Below are 17,621 nucleotides of genomic sequence, written 5' to 3'. Positions count from 1 at the left end.
AAACTGAGCGTGAGTTCAGAACTGGTTCAAAGTGTTTGTTATATTGGCATGACATTCTGAAGAGGAAGAAATCAAAAGTCCCGTAGTACTTCTGAATAGCTAAACAGAAAACAGAAACTTCCACCAACATGCGAGATTTAATCTTTTTGTCAACCCCATCTAACCGTTTCCAAACATATTGTAGTAGCGGGGAACAAAAGAGGTTAATTCTTCGTATAGTTTTTAGTAAATGGACGTGAGATAAATAAATGATGAATATACTTCTTTGAATCACGCAAGCAACATCTTTTGCATCCTGTTCAAATCCTCTTTCGCGAGGTTGTCTTTAGTCAGAAGAATTTCTAATTTGATTTAGAAACCACATACTCCGTCCCACTGTACGAGGCTTATTTTTACTTTTTTGAGATAAATTAATATTATTCCGTATTCGTATTCAAAAGTATTTAATTATACTTATGATATGTAACACATAAGTCAAATGTACACGAAGTAATTGATCTCAAAGGCTCGGTCAAAATAAATGAAACAAGGCCCCATAAAGTGGGACGAAGGGAGTATTATTAATTATTGTTGGCTTGGCTTCCAGATCAGATCGACTTATCCACTGATTACATATATACTCCCTCAATCAACACAGTGGGGATAACTTAAGCACGTGTGTTGACTTCATCATCAAAATAGGACTGAAGATATCATCGCATGACACTGAAAAAACAGGCGAATTCTCTGTCAGAAGTGCGTATCGCCTCGCCTTAAACCTGAAACTGAACCTCATTTCCACTGGTGCTAGTGCTTGGCCTGACAGCGGCAAGAAAATCTGGGACAACATCTGGAAATTACCTTTACCTCCAAAGATCAGAGTTTTTGCCTGGAAACTTGCCTCGAACACTCTGGCCGTCCAAGAGAACAGACACTGTCGAGGTATGGAATTTTCTCCCGCGGCAGACACTGATCAAGCTTCTGTTCGCAAAGGCAAAGGTGCTGCTGTGGGTGCCCCGGTTAAACCAACTGCTATTTGTTGCCGTACTGACGGCTGGTCTCCTCCAAGCCAAGGATTCCTTAAACTCAATGTATTAACTCTGATTCCTTGGCTACATGTGGAGCTGTGGTGAGAGACCATGCCGGTATCGACGCTTGACCCAATGAGAAAAGCGCAATTTTTTTTTACCGGAAAAGCAATGGCACGTTCAGAATCTCACAAGCAACTAGTGGCATTGTCATAAATTTCCCAAAATCACAGTACACCGAGCTTTCCTCTCAAGCTTTTTATCTACAAATCCATACACCGCTTCGGCCTCAGATACGTCGAACCTTTCTTCAGGCCCGGCACACAAACCGGCTGCTGCTGCTTGGCTCTCTTCGCCCGCTCCCTCTCCTTCTCCAGGCAAGCTGCCTCGACTTGCTCCTGCCTTAGTTTCTCCATCTCCTCTTCCATGGCAGTCTTCTCGTTGCGCCTCTTCTTGTGGTCTAGCAGGGAGGTGTCGGTATCCTTCACGGAGAAGAACATGGGGCCCAGCTCTGCCAACCATTGCGGGTCGGCTGCGCTGACACACTGCATATACTCCTTGGTGGTCAGGACAAGCTCGTGGTAGACGACATAGTCAGGGGTGTAGCCGAGACCATAGAGAGCACTGCTGGGATGCAGGTGGCATGGCATCCCGTTCCGGCAGTTGACATACTCTCCGATGCCCTTCAATCTTGCAGAGTTATGGAAGCATGCGGAGCAGATAGCCTTCCTCACCACGTCCCATTCCATGTGGCATGATGTCAGTGGGATCTTCAGGGCTTTCAGTATGTCCAGCAACTGAGACCTCACTTCCCGAGCTTTTCGGAGACCCTTGACATGGAGGAAATGGTCATTGCACCAGTCTCCACGGTACTGGTTTGACTTCCATTGCAGGTATACGTTCAGGAGTGTCAGGTGGTCAGATTCTGGGACAGAGAATTTTTCCCTAGCGGCGTCGCTCTCCTCTGCTCGATCTTTTGGCCGGAAGAAAACTGAGGGCACCGAGAGCATGGATACAATAGTCAATACCTCATGAAGGCAATCCAGCCTCTCCCCCATAAGAAGCATCTTTGCTAGAGTCGGGTCCAACGGGAATTCCACCATCTTCCAACCGATTTCTGTAAGGCCACCAACATTGTTCAAGGCACCCAACACCCAGAGCTGGTACATGGAGTTAAGGATATTCTCCTGGGGAGGCGGGTCCATGAAGTCAAAAGCAAGCAAGTTTTCAACTTTGAGGGATTTCAGTAAGAGAACCACGTTGCCCAGGTTAGTCCTTTGGATCTCTGGCACAGGGTTAGGGAGCATCTCATTCTGGTAAGCTGATTCTGTGAACAGCCTGTAGCATGTGCCAGGACCAGTTCTTCCTGCACGTCCTGCACGCTGATCTGCAGCTGCTCGAGTACATGGAAAAACCTGAAGAGCATCAAGGCCCATCCGTGGATTGTATACCTTCATCTTTCCATATCCGGTATCAATGACAAAGAAGATACCATCCACTGTAAGGGACGTCTCAGCAATGTTAGTAGCAACGATGCATTTGCGAGTGCCCTCCTCTGCCTTCTGAAAGATCTTGGCCTGCAAGTCAGCAGGCAACTGCGAGTAGATGGGCAAGATGGAGAGGTTGGGTACGGTCTTGGTGGACGATAATATTAGCTGCTCCATTCGCTCAGCTAGAGCATAGCAGGTAGCTTCAATTTCTTCTTGCCCAGTCATGAAAATGAGGATGTCACCAGGGCCACTTGTTATGTGGATTGTCATGGCCTGCTTCACTGCCGCTTCCACATAGTCTTCACATGGTGTTTTGCTGAACAAGATATTAACAGGAAATGTCCTGCCAGGAATGTGAAATACAGGTACACTGCAAACAAAGAAAAGAATTATAGAGTGTATGGAGAAAGACTGGATTTAAATCTTTACAAGGAAAAAGGGAAATATAACAGGTTAGCTTACCCTCCAAAGAATTTCGAGAATTTGTCTGCATTTAGGGTTGCAGATGTGACAATCAGTTTAAAATCCCGTCGGCGCGCGACAACCTTCTTTAATATACCAAATAAAATATCAGTATTGAGGGATCTCTCGTGCGCTTCATCCATGACGATAACACTACAACAACAACAAAAAACTTAGTACGGCAAGCAATATTTCGGGACTGAGGTATATGAATACCACCAAATTTAGCAGTAGAAAAGAACAGGGCAAGTTAACAGCATACCGATATTTGTCAAGGTCGGCGTCTTTCAATGTTTCACAGAGAAGTACTCCATCTGTCATATACTGCAAAAGACATGTAACCTGTGTTAGGACTCGCATGTTAAACGGAAAGTCAACCAAAACTAATTTGCTGAACTTCACAGCATTAATCTGACCTAATGAGTTCAGGGCCTGTGACCAACTATATCCAATCACAAAACCATAAAACAAACACAGCAACTAGGTTACAAGCCTAGCCTATGCACAGTCTAGTGTCTGGATTCTTTCTACAATCAAGTGAAAACACAAAAATAGATTATACATCTTAACAAAGAATTGTACCTTGATTATAGTGTTAGCACAAGTGACATCCTCAAATCGAATAGCATATCCGACTTTATCACCAAGCTCAGTTTCCATTTCTTCACTGACCCGCTTGGCAACACTCATGGCAGCCACACGTCGTTGTTGAATACAGCCAACAACACTAGTTGTGGTATATCCATCCTCATGCAGATACTGAGTCAATCGAGTGGTCTTACCAGAACCAGTTTCGCCAACAACCACAACAACTTGATTTTCACGCACAACCTGCTCCATAGCAGCAGCATAACACTAGTTATTAGGCATTGGTGTTACCATAATTATTCGAGAGAAACTAAATATAGCAAGATAAGTAAAAATATCGAAAGATAACGGATGATGCCTAAATACACATGAATTCCAAAGGAAAATAATATTCCATACTATCCTAGTTGTCTAAAGGAAACAGCAAGAATTTGTATATTGCATGTTCTCATTCTTTAAGAGGTGCTCTTCACTCAAAACCATGTTGCAAATTTCCAACCTTTTCGGATGCTGTGTAATTCACGATCCACAGTATATAAATGTAATTGTGCAGCTTTGAGATATACCAAACGTCCAGAAGTAGGGGAAACTCAGATGAACATCACGACATGACTAAAAACACTCCTAACAATTCTACAAAACGAAGTACAAACCTGTAGCAGGTCATCTCGGACAGTGTATATGGGAAGATATAGTCTTTGTTGAGCAAGAGATTTCGATTTTGCAAATTCACTGACAGCTTCTGCCTTTTCCTTTAAGTGCTGCGAAAACTTTGCTTCCTCCTTGAAATCAATCTCACCTTGATCACCGACAGCTGCAGTATCTGCATCAACCTGATTTTTCAAAAGTGAGTAAAACATATGACAAGGCAGTGTACTTTTAGCGATACACAACATGTGGCAATAGTTTACCTGTTCAGACGTTTTCTCAACACCCAATATATTTCCAAGATTAGATCCAGCAAGCTCCCAGAAGCGTTGACTTATTCATGCTCTGCTTTTCACGAATTTCTCTAACCAAAACAGAACCTTTGCGGGCAATGATAGCCATATCAGATGTTGGATCCTTCAGTGGCATTACAGGTTCTGCTTGCTTTGTGAATACAACGCGCCCATCCAGAAATGGTGGTTTCGTGTCTACCAAAAATAAAGCACCAACTTGTTGAAGTTCAACAGCATGAATGTACTGTAAACAGGTAAAGAAAGTCGCGGACCAGTAAAAAAACTTCTCCGCCTCAAACCTAGCTATTATCTTTACTTCTTTATTCCTATAAAATATGCAATTGGTGATCTCTCCGCCTCCTTCTATTGTAAAAAAACTTCTCACCTCCGCCTAACACAAACAATTAAATCTATTACTCCCTCCGTCCTGAAATAAGTGGCGTGTCCACGTCACTTATTTCCAGATGGAGGGAGTAAATAATTAAGATAGTGATGATGTCTTCCATAAAAATTTCTTTACTCTTTACTCCTATAGAAGCTTTTGAGAATAAATGATCAGAAGGATCACAAGTTCACATTGAGCAGTGATATCTACTGACAAGCACACATACCAGCGAATGGAAAAGGGAAATAAGACAAATAGCTAAAGGAACTGATTAGTTTATTACCATTGCATTTGTGAGTATACATTACGAACATATTTAATACTGTCATCACCTCACAACAAGATTCACCCCAATGCAAGGGAAACAGGGGGATGGTTTCCAAAAGGTTTGATGTGATGCTTGTTTAGTCGCAACTAGAACACTGCAAACAGAACATCAGCAAAAAGAATGTGACGGAGAAGGAACATACCATGAACAAGAAGTATTACTTTACGCTCATCCTCATCATCAAATTCTGTCTGCACCTCTGTTCCTCTAACAGCTCCAGATCTCAACAATTGCCTGTCTTCCCACTGAGCATTATCCGTAGTCATCTGCGATAACTTCTTGGTCTGAGAAAGAGTCATCAGACTGCCCTCTTTACAAGTCTGCAACCAATAAAAATAGTTAACAAAACCAGAGTATAACATATATTGTACAAGTTAAATCACCAAGAAAAATGATAAACAACCATATTTACTGACAAGAAATTGAGATATCTACTATGCCTGAATTAGCATCCTAACTTTTGCAGTACATTTTCCATAAAGTGAGAACCATCCTGAAACAGGTTGCATGAATTATATAAAAAGATTTATATAATTCCCTTCTGAAGTTCTGATGAATCATTTTTCATTACATAAGCAAACCAAGATACAGTACATAACATACAAAATACAATATATGCGACTAATAAAAGCATATATATAGAATGGTTGTATTTCTTCCTACTTGACTTCTACAATGCACTTCCACGTTGACATGTCTGAATATATTATCATTATCACATGGTTACAGGGGATCTGCCACAATACATGACCCTTTACTAGACAAAATTATTGCTAGAAAATGAAGTACCAAGCCCTATGTTTAGTCATTTACCATATACACTCCCAGTTCCATAGATCTCTACTTCTCTGAAGTTGCAACAATGTGTGCTACTCCTACTCTTACAAATAAGGATTGGTGAATGTTAGAGTGGTGTACTGGGAGGTGTGATATATATGTAAAATAGCAAGGAATTTACCAACTTCTTTGGCAACTGTCTTTCCTTCTTTTTGTATGAACTATCATCCGCAAGATAATTATCACCATCAAACATGGTGGTGTGTTCTTCACAGTCATACCTGGAGAAATTTTAAAGGTTACTAAATTTGGCGTATAAGAATGGTTAGTTGATACAATTCATTGGTCTACGCTAGAATATACTGAAGAGCACATGCCAATAAATGGTACTCCCTCTGATCCTAAATTCTTGACTCAAAGTTGCCCAAATATGGATGTATCTATTCTTAAAAAGCGTCTAGATACATCTAATATTTCGACAACAATTTAGGATCGTAGGGAGTACCTCTTAAAGAGAAGTACGCTTGCACGCTCAGAAATTCAGTATAAATACACAAAAAGCATAATTACTCTGCAAATTTATTTCAGATGCTATTAACATCTGTTGGCTCACAAGTTCATACAAATTAAGAAATATAACATATATGCACCCAGTATGCAGGACCAAAAATGTCCAAATTTTGTATCAGACAGCACTCACCAAATTTAATTAGTCATTGGTCTTAAGATAAAAAAGCTAAGGAAATTTTACGGGGAAGAAAAAGTACCATGCACGGTCAGCATTATAATCCATCTCTTGCATCATTTCCTCGGAAATCTCATGATTCCTATCAGCAGCTGAGGGGCTTCCATCAGCTTCAGTATCCTGGAATAGCACAGTAACGGCTATAGCTCATGATGCCCAGGGGTTGAATAAACAGAATGAGAACTTACACAAACCTATAAAGTGATCCGAGAAGACTTACATTTGAAAAGGCAAGATGGTGAGATTTTTCTCTAGAACTTGAATATGTAGACCCTTTTGACAAACCCGAAGCTCGAAAAGGAGTTGGCGACGGAGAAATATGATCCCACGGGGATGCTGGACATTTAAAAGTTAAAACAACATAAATAATATGATTATGAATAAAGTTGGTCAGGTCACTGAGATATGAAGCAACATATTTACTTCCCTGGAAACAAAGCAGAAATATCACAGAAGATCAGACTGGGCTTTCTTTACCTGCCGAAAGAGGTATACTCCCGCCTAGCCAAGGAGACACCAATCATGCATCAGGGGATGCAGCAGCCAGCATAAGAGATCTTGTTGGATGATGCCTTTGGGAGCCAGGCCGATCATCACGGTACTCCGGACGAGGTATATCTTCCCATTCCCGTCGGCCACTGTCCCAATCAGATCTTGCTGCAATTGTGACCACTTTTATCAAGCTTATGTGTGAAGTCAGTCAAACTAAAACATGAAAGAATACTAGATCAACATGATACCAGGTGTTCTTGAGCTTCGTTCATGCCGACCTTTCTTGTTCGCGTAGTCAATGGATGTAGATCTATCCCGTTCACCACGTTTGTCACTGGATCCTCTGTCATCACAGGAATCATGCCTGGAGATGTGGGTCTGTAAGCAACAATCAGATAAATGCTGGCTTGGTTAGTAAGGTGAACATACAGAAAGTAATGAAATTCTCAACATGGAAAGTCTCAAAGAAATCAGGTACTATATGTGATTGGTGACCTGTTGCCGATGGGATCCATCTCGGTGTCTGGGTGTAAGACCCCTTTCATTCTCATCAGCGATTGTAGATTCTGAACCTGGCAACCGGCTGCTACCTTCATTCTCCATGGAACCTGGGCAAACGCGGAGGACACACCCAGTAGGGACAGGTAGGGAATTCCACTATATACTTCGACATGGCTCAGTTTACGAATTGGAGAAAATTAAGGAAACGGAGACGGGGAGCTAATAAGGGCATCGGTTCGTAGGGATGATGGGAGGGGAAACGATCGGGAGCGAGAGAGTCGAAGGGGGGGAGACCAACCGGCGGTGGAGGTTGCGGCGCTCCGGCGAGGAGGAAGACGAGGGAGGGGGCTGGGGCGGCGCTCGGCAGCGGGATGGAGAGGGAGGGCGACGACGCTCGCCGGCTCGCCCGAGGAGGAAGACGAGCGAGGGGGGAGGGTTTTTTTTTTTCGGACATTCTAATTAGCAGACGTGCCCACCCGTGTCTTAGCGTGCGGCGCCCTCCTAACCGTGCGATGCGTATCTCCTCTCTCTCCCCCCCCTCTCTTCTTCTTTTCTGAAGACCCCCGTTTTCTCACCTCCTTCGATCCATGGCGGCCACTGTGGACAACCCACTAGATGAATTGCTCAACCAGGTTCAGATTACAACTCAAACTCAATGGAGTATAGGAATTACAGAAGTTTCGTAGAAGAAGAGGAGGAACACGAGGGAGAATAAACAGTATCGCACGCCAAGCCAGCCTCGGCCGAAGCCGCCCCTTCCGTCCGGTTCCAAGCCACCCCTCTGTGTTGCCTTCTTCCTTCTATTTGTACCAGCGCCAGCGGGGGCCCAAGCCCCAAGACGGCAGCCCACTGTCCGGCCCATGATTCATATGAGGTTGCTGACAGCCACGCAGGCTGGGGCGAAGCAGTTCGCGCGGCGACGGCGGAGCGGAGCGGGCTGGGGAAGGAGCAGGGGGGCACGGCGGATCGGCGCGGGCCGGGGAAGGAGCGGGGCAAGCGCGGTGGGGAAAGGCGTGCCCGGCGGCGGTAGAGCAGGGCGCGGGCCGGGGTTGGAGCAGGGCGCCGGCCGGGGGAGGAGCTGGGAGCACGGGGGCGGCGGAGCTGTGCGGGCAGGGGGCGGAGCGGGGCGCGCGGTGGCGGCGGAACTGCACGGGTCGGGGGAGGAGCAGAGGCGCGTGCCAGCAGGAACGGAGAAGGGCGCGACCGCGCGAGCCCGGAGAGAGCCATTGAGTGGCGTAGAAGCATTAGGGGGTCTGGGCGGAGTCTTCTGGTGCTTCGATTCGACAGCAGCGGCGCACTAGGGATGCTGGCGACGGCGGAGTGATGGCGAGCGGTAGTGTCGACGGCGCGAGCTCGCCTAGGAGCTTGGGACTGGGAAGACAGGGTCGGGGTAGCTTCTGTAGGTCTAGGTGATGCTATACACGCGAGGAGTTGAAGAACCTTCGGTGGAGCGGTCGCCATTGACACGGAGGTGGAGCTTCTCGTCTGAGCTTGAGGAAGAACTATGCAATGTCTCAAATTGAAGGCTCGGGTAGACCAAGAGGGCCAAGGTAGGGTAAAGGAGGTGAAAGTGACCAGTTAACCCGATCTGCACGGCTAACCTAGCAACGATGACCAGCTAACCTGGTAACTATGCACGGCTAACCTGTTAAGTATGTCTAGCTAACATGATAAGTTTGCACAATTAATCTGGTAAGTATGTCTAGTTTAACATGGTAAGTGCGTACGAATAAGTCGGTAATTAGACTGGAATAAACTAACAAGGAGGTGTCGATAAATCGACAAGAAAACTTTTTTCGGCTTCTTTATGACGGGCTGCTACTGAAGTTGATGAGCCACATACAAAAAAAACTAGGCAAAATCTGCTGCATACCGTGGACGGTGGGTATGAGAGCTAAACACGGGCACACAAACAAGGAAAATAAGTCCACAACTAGAAAAAAAAAACCCGGACTAGGACGTAAAATTCCTGCTACGAGAAAAAAAAGGTCTGCAATAAAAAGAAGGGTCAGGACGTGAAAAGCCCAGCTAAAAGGAGACATGAAGTGGCTGCTCGGGCTCGTGGATGCAACCGCATGAGTGCGCAAAAATGCGTTGCGACAAGTAGACAAAATTAACTTGATAAGTATGCCCAATTAACCTGTTAAGTATCACTGATTAATCTGGTAAATAGGCACGATCAACCTGACAAACATGTGTGGATAAGCCGGTAAATATGCATGTGCGTATAACAGGCTGTGGTATAGTCCCGTCCAAAGATAGTTGTTGTTTTAGAAAGAAAAAGTCTAAGCAACGTGGGCCAATACATGTATGTTCTGTTGTCAATCAGGTTAATTAGATATTTTTGCGATGTGTTAATTAGACTTTTTTTTTAGAAAAATGTGTTAATTAGAGTTGTTAAAGGAAAAAAAAAGCTATGAGAAGATGGGCCAACCGGCCCAATCCAGCTGCCAAATCACGCGCGGAGCAAAACGAAAACGGAGGCGCTCGCGGCCGGCTGCCACATCGCGCGCGGAAAGCACGCCGCATGCTAGTGCTAAGGTGGGCACGTCGCTGTATAGTCGTGTCCTTTTTTTTTGACCAGGCGAGGGGGGGAGGGGTTTAGGCCTCTAGGCCGCTCGGTAGCGAGATGGGCCAAAAGGTGGGAGCAGTGCGGGCGGGGCAACTGGCTAACAGCCCGGGCCCGGCCAGCGCGGCCCACTACTTCATCATGGTACGTTCTTTGAACACTGGGTTCGGGTAGGGTGGGCAAAATGAGCATGAAACGAAGTCTGTTAAATTAGGTAGTTCTGAAGAATTCCCATCAAATTTGATGAAAAAGTTTCACAAAATAGGTCTTAAATGTGGAATTTCCTCTTACTTTTTTGAAGAAAATACGGTACAAACACAAACGCTCACAAAGACGCACGAACACTCACCCTTATTAAGCACGCAGGCACAGCCTACGTTGCATCTCGAAGAGACTGAACATACTTATTAAACCGACACACACAGCCACACACATACTGCGTACACATGAAACGGAGGAAGTAGTAATACAACAGAGTGACAATAATTGATAAATACTCCGTGTCGCCTCGATTTAGAACAAAGTTGTACGGTAAATTAAGGACGGACGGAGGAAGTAAACAGTAAGTCGGCGACATTCACTGGGAAGGGCAGCCAAGCCTGCGGACACATTCGGCCTGGAAGCAGTATTTCTTACAACTGTTCACCATCTCCAAGGTTGAGCCCAAGAGCTTGCACGCCTCGCAGGCGACGGCGGTCTCCTCGCCGGCGCCTTTGCACTGATTCCAACGATTTTTCTCCATTTAGTTTTTTCCAAAATGCTTTGGTGGCTGACTTTCTCTCTCATGCACATGACAAAAGCTGACCTATGTTGCTTTAATTTGAAACCATTGCAATTTAGATACGGTCTAGTGTACTGGGTTATCCCACAAATTTGAAAACACTTTCCTCTTATAAATGAACCAGGCCTATGCTCTGACAGTTCGTCCGGCAGCAGTCAGGCCCGTGAGTTTTCTGGTCTGGGCCAGCGCAGTCCACCACCAGAGCTGCAGGCCCGACGTCCCCGCCAGGAACACGGCCTGGTCAAATTCCCGGTACCTTTGGTGGCATCGCAGACTTTTTTGTTGTCACATGCAAGCTGGGCTCTCTGCATCCTGCCAGAAGACCACGCATCAGGCCCACCATGTGCATGCGTTCTTGAAAAACAAATTAGTACTACTCGTGTAGTAGCAGCTGCAGAAGTTGGGAGCCAGCTGTGAGCCATGCCACCACGAAGTCCCAATTCTTTTCTATCTCTCTATTACCCAGCACTGCCACATGTTTTTGTACGCAGGATAGAAGATGTTACCCGCGGACATTTCAATGCATCCATCCCTATTATCCAGTAGACATTTGCATGTAATTCTAGTAGTAGTTATTTGCACGTACTTCTATTAATTGGTTGACATTTCAACGCACGTTCGTACATGTGGTAGACTAGCAGCAGTGCACCACATCGACCCGTGAAGAACAGTGCAACACATCGACCCGGGGTCTAAATACTCTGAATAATAAAATATGTTTGATTTTGCTCTCTAAAAAACTTGTTTGATTTTATGTTCACCAATTAAAAAAAATACTCCGGTACCCCGATTCATATAATCGGTACATACAAAGATATGTGCTCGGTACCATTACTAAAAAGACACCGGGTTAAATACGAGTAATTTATTAAAATATGTGCTTGGTACCTCTGGACTGAAAATTCAACAAAATTCATCTAACCGGTAATCGCGGATACAAGTTTAATATTGATTAAAAAAATTTGGTACCCCGAATTCATCGAATCGGTACCTCAATAAAACAGGTACTCGGTACCGGGGCCATATCCTGAATCCACCGTCCTGGTGTATCCGTGTATCCATCCATCCCCTGTCTCTCGATCTGAATCCTGCGTCTACAGCGCCTCGGTGGCAATTTTCTGAAAAAACGCCTGCCGCGTCCGAGTCAGGCTTCTCCAAATTTTTGAAAAAAATCCCAGCAAAAGGCATCTTTCCCAATTCTCAGACCTCGTGAGTTCTGACTCCCCAAATTCCCCAAATCATTCACTCGTCGATTAGTCAATCCCCAATCCCTCCACCATGACTGCTCCTCCCGCGAGCATCCCCACAATTGCGGCAACCCCGAAGATCCCCACAAGTGACGACCAGCGTACCCATGTTCGAGCGACGGAGAACCCTAGCGGCCACGGCATCCCAGCAATGGCAGCCTGCGGCGGAGACAAGTGTAGGCGGCCACCAGACGAAGATGTGATGGCAACCACTAGCCTGTGACTAAGGTCCGTGTTTGGTGGCCACCACATCCTTGCGGCGAGGTGACCTCCCTCATTCTGCTGTCAAGGAGGAGAATGTACTGAACGTCAAGTTGTTTTGTGAATGGAGAAAAATATCAGAAAGAAACAACTGTTGGGCTTTCTTTGTGGTGAATGCAATTGAGGCAGATGTGCTTGTGTGATCTGAGATCTGAGGTGTTCAGTTTATCATGCAGTTTGTTTGGTGTGCACTTTGTTACTTTGTGCAGAACTTCAGGTCTTCATGCATCGATAGATCTCTTGCAGGATCAATTATCGAAGACACCAAGTCAACTTCAGCTAGCTTTGATTGTATTTCTGTTGTCTTGGTTAATCAATGTTTTAATGAGCTAGATCAGTTTGCTAGTGTGTTTTGCTGTATGAAGCTCTGGAGTTAATCTGAGCTCCTAATGTAACAGAGAGGCCCAATCAATGAAAAGCTGCTGATTTTTTTAGAAGTAATTATGTTCTGTTGCTAATGCTTTGCACCTGATACAAACAACTGTATAATTTTCACCTGTGTGCTAGCTGCTGCTCCTTGGCATAATTTTCTCTCTCCCAAGTGCCAATCGGTACTTTCAATATATTAGAGATTAGAATAAGGTCATGCTATGGTACCGGGTTGTAAACTCCATTCCACTGGAAGCAAATAACAGAAAATAACATGGAACCAATTTCAAAGAAACACAAGTTCTCATCCATTAGAAGAATTCAGTACATTAAAGAAATTGGTATGGTCCCTAAAAATGAAATTGGTATAATAACTCATGAGATGTATAAATAAAGCCACGAGTTCTTGGCAACCGAACGCCATGACGGAATACAATTCTATTGCTTCTCTTGCAGCAAACCGAAATTCATTTTCCTTGAGCTTTCTTGCTTGGACAATTGCGACTATCATGAAACACTATTTGGTTGCACGTTTTGCACATACGTGCAACCTTTTCCTTCACTTCTTTCTTCTTCTTTTTCTGATCATCGGCTTGTGTTTCCTTTCCTCTCTTTATTCTTTTGCATCTGCCCACCGTACGAACATCAGTTGGTGGGTGTATATCCACTTCAGTAGGAATGTTATAACCAATAAAAGCCTCATATTCCTCTCGCCTAGTGCGTTTCGCAGCTTCTCTAGGAACCATTTGGTCCAAGGGCGCCTCAATGTTCAATACTCTGGTTGTAAAAAATTGCATGCTCTCATCTGAGTGCTTGGCCTTTTGAAGTAGATCTTCGAACTTGTTACGTATGGCATAAATCTTCTTCCTCATAGTCGCATCCAAGGAGTTGGTGGCTTTCTCTTCTAGTAAATTCCCTTGTTCATCAAAAACACTCTCCCTGAAAATAACAACACATGATGTCAGGCAACTGATTTAATAAAATGAAATACTAATTTTGGTATAAATTCTTTAATACCTTTTGCATCTTTTCTCCCATCGTTTCATAATGTAGTGGGCAGGAAGTTCATCTTGATTTTCAACCCTCAACACTTGTATAATATGGCGGTATGGGATTCCATGTGACTCAAATAACTTACAAGAACAGTTAGCTATCATGGTTGTCGTGTCAATACGGACCTCCCTAATTTTATGAGGTTTACTTCTGAAGGTCACAATTTTTATTGCTTCATCTTGTGCAAAGCCTTGGATGCAACAATGATCTCTCGCAGCAACAATCTGTTCCTGGAATTTCGCAAACACCTCATATGTGAAAACTTCTCTTCCTTGCTTCTCCATTGTCCATGGGGTCAACAATTTTGGGATTCTATGAATGCTCGAGTTGTCCGCAATTAACTCCTCTTGACGTTGGCATTCTAAAGCTGTGTCAAACCTAAGCCAAAACTCAACAAAAGCAAGCTTGCAATGGATGAAACGGTTAAAAAAGGAATTTGCACTTTCCGACCTTGAAGTGGTTCGGAGAATGCCTACTAGTGATATCTCCATAAAATAGGCCACTATCCATAACTCTCGTATGCTAAACCTTTTAGTCAACCACTCGTTCTCCTCCAAGCCGAAGTCTAATATAATAGAATTCCATTGCGACTCGAACTCAGTTGCAGTTTCTGAACCCCAAACGCATGAGTTCATCCTCTTCCAAAATTCAGGTTCTTCTCTTATCAATGGTCCGATCTTCTCAGGAACCTTATCCATTATGTGCCACATACATAATCTGTGTACGGTGGTTGGAAGAACTTCATCGATTGCATTCTTGATGCTACCAGCCTCATCGGTTATGATGAGCCTAGGTGCTATCCCTCCCATTGCTCTAAGGAAGGTCTTAAACAACCAAATGTATGACTGAGTCTTCTCATTTAGTAAGAATGCAGCACCAAAAAACACGCTTTGCAATTGATGATTGACTCCTGTAAATGGTGCAAAGATCATGTCATACTGATTAGTGGTGTATGTTGAATCAAAGGATACCACACCATTGCCACCAAATGATTGTAGTTCTTCCTACTCGTGGCATCTGCCCAGAACACATACTCTAACTTTCCCTCATCGTTCACAACAAAATCATAGAAAAAACCTGAATTGACTTCTTGCTTCCTGGCTAGTTGTGCCACAAATATTTGAGCATCTGCGTTCCTGATTTTATACCTAAGGTCACGGTAGTAATTTTGCAAGTCCCTCTTCGTACATCCAACATTTTCAAACCCACCCTCACTGACTTGGAGGAGCCTAAATGCCTGGCATGTGCCTATGCTTGCTTTGTGGCATGTATACAATGTATTCTTTGCCCTCTTGCTAACTCGACGATTTGATCTAATCAAGTGACGCTTATCAGGTGATACAAGACCATGATTGTGGCGCTCAACCCATGAGTTTATCTTGTACGTGTTATCAGCACAGAACTTAACAAAGATATGAGCATCACAACCACATCACGTGGTTGTATTTTTACGCCTTTTCATTGAGGGTTCTTCAATATCTTTGCCCTTTTCAGACTGAAATCCTTCCCTACTGCACACGAAGCGCTTAGTACGTACCACCACATTCTTCAACTTTTTTTGCTGTCCAATACGAACTCCAAAACCCACATGATGTGCATAAGACTTGTAGAACTCCTCCACAGCCTCGAGTCCTTTGAATGTCATCCCAACTTTAGGCTTCAATTTCTCATCACATTTGGGTGTAAAAGATGAACACTGAAATATAAAGAATTGATCATAGAAGCACTATTATGCATAGCTCACTAAACTGAATAGCACCATGGTTAGTGAAAGATTATAGAACTTACGAACAGAGGAATGTTTGATTGCTTTATGGGTGTAGAAAACTCTCCCTCTTTTGTCTCAAATTGCAAGCAATTGAGTGACTCCCCAGCTGCACATGCAGTTACATGACAAAGGCAATTAGACTTGAAGCGGCCACATGTATATCTACAGAATATATGCACAGGCAGTTCAACAACGAAAGAAAAAAGTACTAGAAGCACCCACGTATGCACAATGTATACTAATTAACATCGATTTTCTTCCTGTTGTGTTTTACCTGAAACTGCGTGCGTCCTCCTAGTCATGAAGCCACGATCTATAGCAATAGGGCTTTGGAGATATGGACTATGGCAAAGGCCATGAATCTTAGGATCGCCGCATCGTGGTCTTGGAGGGGACGAGGGCAAGCAGGTTGCCTCAGGCGTTGTTGAAGCAAATTCGCTGTCCGTAACCCTAGTTGCCGCCATGTTGCAGATTGATCTCAGCGTATCAGACGAGAAAGTTTGGCCGTAACAGAGGGAGGCTGGGAGTTGGGGAAGATGCTTTTTGCTGGGGGGTTTTCAAAAATTTGGAGAAGCCTAACTTGGATGAGGCGGGTGTTTTTTCAGAAAATTGCCACCGAGGCGCTGTAGACGCAGGATTCAGATCGAGAGGCAGGGGATGGATGGATACATGGATACACCAAGATGGTGGATTCACAGGATATGGCCCCCTCGGTACCTAAGGATGAAAAGACTCGGTACAAATAAAACCGTTAAGACTTTTTTTTTAGAATCATTGGGATTCTAACGTTTTTGCACGAATGGACAATCACCTTCACATGCTTTAGCAAAAGAAACGATTTTTCACTACAGGTTCATCTTATTATGCACTGGATATTTAGGTCCATGCACTTCTATTATCCAGAGGGAAGAAAAAATGACTTGTCTCATGATTCGAAATACATGCATTACCCATTAGAAATATTCGGTCCAACGAGTCGGTACTCCGGATGCATCTAATCAGTAGTTTCAGCATAGAACCATCTCAAAATTAAAGATCTTTGACTCAAGTTACTTCACTCAAGAACTTGTAGGCATGAAAGAATGGGTTTCAGAGTTTCATATTTTCAGAAGTACAGATCCTCAGTCGCCTCAGTCGGAGATGGTAAACACATACACCTTCTGTGCATACAGAGGCCAGAAATCAAGAACATCGTCGCGCTGCAAGTCGCCGCGGACAACGGCACCAACTGAGCTCCTTGCCGCGCCCTGCGAGACCACCGTCCCTTGCGCCAGCAGCCTGTGGAAGCTCCTGAAGGAGGCGGCGGAGGCGAGGAGAAATCAAATAATTCCTCTGAAATTCTAAAATTGTTACTGCAACCAAATCAATCACAAGCCAAGCACAGCAGGGTTACCTGATAATCTCAAATCTTAATCATGCTATACTTCTGCCTCTGAAATTCAGAGTCTGAATATAGGCAGCCGCACACAAATATAGAAAGGTTGCACTGTATACATGTCAATTCAACTTGCTTCCCAACTAGCACTTTTGCATATATATATATATATATATATAAACACATGTTCTTGAGAGATGATGGATATATATCGAGAGAGAAAAACGAAATCGAATAGAGAGAGAAAACACATACTCTTGAGACATAATGGATACATATATATATAGAGTAAACACATATTTTTTGAGATAGGATGGATATATGTATATATATAGAGAGAAAAACGAAATCGAATAGAAAGAAAAAACTCATATTTATGCAGCAATATACATATATAGATAGAAAAAACACACACATATAGACAGAGAAAACACATTATTAAGAGTAGGAGGACGGATATATGAACAGTGTGGCGAACATTG

General features: G+C 43.9%; 1 long non-coding RNA gene and 1 pseudogene across 1 annotated transcript; both read right to left on the bottom strand.

The window, feature by feature from the left end:
• Positions 1-432: 432 nt before the first annotated feature.
• LOC100845908 lies at positions 433-8,187 on the bottom strand (annotated as a pseudogene).
• Positions 8,188-16,839: 8,652 nt separating this feature from the next.
• On the bottom strand, positions 16,840-17,281 carry LOC112272015. The gene is made up of 2 exons (XR_002965684.1): positions 17,158-17,281; positions 16,840-17,054 (listed from the first exon to the last, which is right to left on the bottom strand). It is a non-coding gene; the product is annotated as an uncharacterized LOC112272015 (long non-coding RNA).
• Positions 17,282-17,621: the final 340 nt, after the last annotated feature.

This window comes from Brachypodium distachyon, chromosome 3, assembly GCF_000005505.3.
Source record: "Brachypodium distachyon strain Bd21 chromosome 3, Brachypodium_distachyon_v3.0, whole genome shotgun sequence".
NCBI classification, from domain to species: Eukaryota; Viridiplantae; Streptophyta; class Magnoliopsida; order Poales; family Poaceae; genus Brachypodium; species Brachypodium distachyon.
This window is presented reverse-complemented; position numbering and strand designations above follow the sequence as displayed.